A 4,859-nucleotide genomic window follows, 5' to 3' on the forward strand; every position below is an offset into this window, starting at 1 on the left:
CCCCGACCTTTCGGCCTAGGAAGACACGCTGATTCCTTCAGTGTAGCGCGCGTGCGGCCCAGAACATCTAAGGGCATCACAGACCTGTTATTGCTCAATCTCGTGCGGCTAGAAGCCGCCTGTCCCTCTAAGAAGAAAAGTAATCGCTGACAGCACGAAGGATGTCACGCGACTAGTTAGCAGGCTAGAGTCTCGTTCGTTATCGGAATTAACCAGACAAATCGCTCCACCAACTAAGAACGGCCATGCACCACCACCCACCGAATCAAGAAAGAGCTATCAATCTGTCAATCCTTCCGGTGTCCGGGCCTGGTGAGGTTTCCCGTGTTGAGTCAAATTAAGCCGCAGGCTCCACTCCTGGTGGTGCCCTTCCGTCAATTCCTTTAAGTTTCAGCTTTGCAACCATACTTCCCCCGGAACCCAAAAGCTTTGGTTTCCCGGAGGCTGCCCGCCGAGTCATCGGAGGAACTGCGGCGGATCGCTGGCTGGCATCGTTTATGGTTAGAACTAGGGCGGTATCTGATCGCCTTCGAACCTCTAACTTTCGTTCTTGATTAATGAAAACATACTTGGCAAATGCTTTCGCTTCTGTTCGTCTTGCGACGATCCAAGAATTTCACCTCTAACGTCGCAATACGAATGCCCCCGCCTGTCCCTATTAATCATTACCTCGGGTTCCGAAAACCAACAAAATAGAACCGAGGTCCTATTCCATTATTCCATGCACACAGTATTCAGGCGGGCTTGCCTGCTTTAAGCACTCTAATTTGTTCAAAGTAAACGTGCCGGCCCACCCAGACACTCAATAAAGAGCACCTTGGTAGGATTTCAACGGGGTCCGCCTCGGGACGCACGAACACGCACGAGGCGGTCGCACGCCTTCGGCTCGCCCCACCGGCAGGACGTCCCACGATACATGCCAGTTAAACACCGACGGGCGGTGAACCAACAGCGTGGGACACAAATCCAACTACGAGCTTTTTAACCGCAACAACTTTAATATACGCTATTGGAGCTGGAATTACCGCGGCTGCTGGCACCAGACTTGCCCTCCAATAGATACTCGTTAAAGGATTTAAAGTGTACTCATTCCGATTACGGGGCCTCGGATGAGTCCCGTATCGTTATTTTTCGTCACTACCTCCCCGTGCCGGGAGTGGGTAATTTGCGCGCCTGCTGCCTTCCTTGGATGTGGTAGCCGTTTCTCAGGCTCCCTCTCCGGAATCGAACCCTGATTCCCCGTTACCCGTTACAACCATGGTAGGCGCAGAACCTACCATCGACAGTTGATAAGGCAGACATTTGAAAGATGCGTCGCCGGTACGAGGACCGTGCGATCAGCCCAAAGTTATTCAGAGTCACCAAGGCAAACGGACCGGACGAGCCGACCGATTGGTTTTGATCTAATAAAAGCGTCCCTTCCATCTCTGGTCGGGACTCTGTTTGCATGTATTAGCTCTAGAATTACCACAGTTATCCAAGTAACGTGGGTACGATCTAAGGAACCATAACTGATTTAATGAGCCATTCGCGGTTTCACCTTAATGCGGCTTGTACTGAGACATGCATGGCTTAATCTTTGAGACAAGCATATGACTACTGGCAGGATCAACCAGGGAGCTGCGTCAACTAGAGCTGAGCAGCCGGCCGCCCGGGAGTGTGTCCCAGGGGCCCGCGCGAACACGCAAGCGTCCGCTCAATTATTCTGCAAACAGGAGGAGGCTGAGCTCCCCTGCACAATACACCTCGAAACCCTCTCAGGTCCCGGCGGCGCGCAGCGCCGTCCTAAGTACTTGGTCGGGTTCGAGAGAGGCGCAATCGCCCGGAGTTAGGCGAGTAGACGCTTTAGGTGCGACCACCCGTGCTCCCAACTGAGCTTGCCGCTGCCGACAGAGGCCCGGGAGCGTGCTGTCGTGGCATTGCCGGCGGGAGACAACACGCGCCACCTACGGTGACCGGCAGCTCCAACGCCAGCGCCACAGAAGGGCAAAGGCCCCACGTGGGTGCCGAAGCGAACTCTCCCAGCACAGCGCACGTGCCAACACGTCTGCACAACTGCGATACAAACCACCAGCGAGAACCGCTGGGGCGACCGAGCAGCAGACGGCGTCGCGGCGCCGAGTGCCGGGCGGCGGCGCATCCTCAACGCACACAGTCCTCAGTCGGACCAGCACACTGCAGATGTCCACCGCGCTTCGCACCGGGCCCGCGAGGACCCACTTTGGCCGCCCGGCGCCGCGCGCAGGGTGCCCCGGCGCGCAGCTGCGCCGCCTGCCGCGTCCGTCGGCCGGCGCGCCTGCCACTGGGCGCCCCCACCAGCCGGCTGTAGCGCGTGCGCCCACGCACCGCGCGGCCAGCACGCCGGGCGGCCCCCCCTCACCGGCCGGGGACGGTCCCACCCAGCCACCGCCGCGTATCGCTTCACACACAGATTTGCCCTTACTGATTTACCTCCAGCAACAACAACCGCACCACAATGGGTTTACCAGTTGTTCATTTGCGTAACGTCACCAGCAAACGTAGACGTCCATCCCAGTTTGCAAATGCAACGATTATTGCATACCTGTCTGTTAGGTGTCACGACACACTACGTCTGCCCACATACACGCAACAAAATGTGCACGACTAGAGAACACGTGGGAGGTGGCCCCCTACGTATGCGATGTCCATTACGAGACCGACTGTCAACCAGCATCTGTACCATGTCGCAGATGTGGAACGCGGTGCACCATGCTATCACACTGTGTGAGAAGAGACGACTACGTTTGAATACACGCGCCACTACATCAACAGACGGCTCATGCTGATCGCCATCCAGGGCGTCCGTTAATCCCACACGTCTCTATGGCGTACCACACTGCAATGTAGCTGTTATGGGGAGACGGCACGTGGCTGAGTGCACAACATTTGGACCGTATGGTTCGCTGTTGTTGGCGCAGTCGTTGTACGGTCACACATGTGCCACAGCGTATCATGCAGTACATACGGACCTATGTGCAGTACAATGTGAGGGTTAAGCTTACGACATCAGCGGACAGTGGACACAGGCCGTACCACGACGTAGACTGAGCGCTTCGACATGCGAATGCCAGTGAACAGCTGCGAAGGGCATTGAACACGCAAGCACCTGAACGACCAGCGTGCGAAGGCAGGGGGGAGGGTGGGGGCGATGTACATCCTGCAGTCGTCCACATTACAGTGTACAGCGGGAGCATGTAAAAAGTAAGCAACACTTGCGAAGTGTTGAACATGAAACGATACACAAGAGGGTGGGCGGTGCGAGTAGCGAACTATATTCAGAGGGTTGTGGTTAGACAACACTGGATTAATGTAACGTGTCATATGCCAATTACAGAGCAGGTTAAGGCACAACTTGGGTTAGGTTAAGGCACAACGTGGGTTAGGTTAAGGCACAACTTGGGTTAGGTTAAGGCACAACGTGGGTTAGGTTAAGGCACAACGTGGGTTAGGTTAAGGCACAACGTGGGTTAGGTTAAGGCACAACGTGGGTTAGGTTAAGGCACAACGTGGGTTAGGTTAAGGCACAACGTGGTTAGGTTAAGGCACAACGTGGGTTAGGTTAAGGCACAACGTGGGTTAGGTTAAGGCACAACGTGGGTTAGGTTAAGGCACAACGTGGGTTAGGTTAAGGCACAACGTGGGTTAGGTTAAGGCACAACGTGGGTTAGGTTAAGGCACAACGTGGGTTAGGTTAAGGCACAACGTGGGTTAGGTTAAGGCACAACGTGGGTTAGGTTAAGGCACAACGTGGGTTAGGTTAAGGCACAACTTGGGTTAGGTTAAGGCACAACTTGGGTTAGGTTAAGGCACAACTTGGGTTAGGTTAAGGCACAACTTGGGTTAGGTTAAGGCACAACTTGGGTTAGGTTAAGGCACAACTTGGGTTAGGTTAAGGCACAACTTGGGTTAGGTTAAGGCACAACTTGGGTTAGGTTAAGGCACAACGTGGGTTAGGTTAAGGCACAACGTGGGTTAGGTTAAGGCACAACGTGGGTTAGGTTAAGGCACAACGTGGGTTAGGTTAAGGCACAACGTGGGTTAGGTTAAGGCACAACGTGGGTTAGGTTAAGGCACAACGTGGGTTAGGTTAAGGCACAACGTGGGTTAGGTTAAGGCACAACGTGGGTTAGGTTAAGGCACAACGTGGGTTAGGTTAAGGCACAACGTGGGTTAGGTTAAGGCACAACGTGGGTTAGGTTAAGGCACAACGTGGGTTAGGTTAAGGCACAACGTGGGTTAGGTTAAGGCACAACGTGGGTTAGGTTAAGGCACAACGTGGGTTAGGTTAAGGCACAACGTGGGTTAGGTTAAGGCACAACGTGGGTTAGGTTAAGGCACAACGTGGGTTAGGTTAAGGCACAACTTGGGTTAGGTTAAGGCACAACGTGGGTTAGGTTAAGGCACAACTTGGGTTAGGTTAAGGCACAACTTGGGTTAGGTTAAGGCACAACTTGGGTTAGGTTAAGGCACAACTTGGGTTAGGTTAAGGCACAACTTGGGTTAGGTTAAGGCACAACTTGGGTTAGGTTAAGGCACAACTTGGGTTAGGTTAAGGCACAACTTGGGTTAGGTTAAGGCACAACTTGGGTTAGGTTAAGGCACAACGTGGGTTAGGTTAAGGCACAACGTGGGTTAGGTTAAGGCACAACGTGGGTTAGGTTAAGGCACAACGTGGGTTAGGTTAAGGCACAACGTGGGTTAGGTTAAGGCACAACGTGGGTTAGGTTAAGGCACAACGTGGGTTAGGTTAAGGCACAACGTGGGTTAGGTTAAGGCACAACGTGGGTTAGGTTAAGGCACAACGTGGGTTAGGTTAAGGCACAACGTGGGTTAGGTTA

The 4,859-nt window shown here is 53.7% G+C and overlaps 1 non-coding gene across 1 annotated transcript in view; it reads right to left on the reverse strand.

Annotated features, from left to right (window-relative positions):
* LOC126134562 (small subunit ribosomal RNA) overlaps nt 1-1,619 on the reverse strand; it is a 1,909-nt gene extending 290 nt beyond the window's left edge. The window contains exon 1 of the ribosomal RNA XR_007527769.1: nt 1-1,619. This exon is cut by the window's left edge and continues 290 nt beyond it. This is a non-coding gene — a ribosomal RNA (small subunit ribosomal RNA).
* Between the last annotated feature and the right edge of the window lie 3,240 nt (nt 1,620-4,859).

This window comes from Schistocerca cancellata, unplaced genomic scaffold, assembly GCF_023864275.1.
Source record: "Schistocerca cancellata isolate TAMUIC-IGC-003103 unplaced genomic scaffold, iqSchCanc2.1 HiC_scaffold_607, whole genome shotgun sequence".
NCBI lineage: Eukaryota > Metazoa > Arthropoda > Insecta > Orthoptera > Acrididae > Schistocerca > Schistocerca cancellata.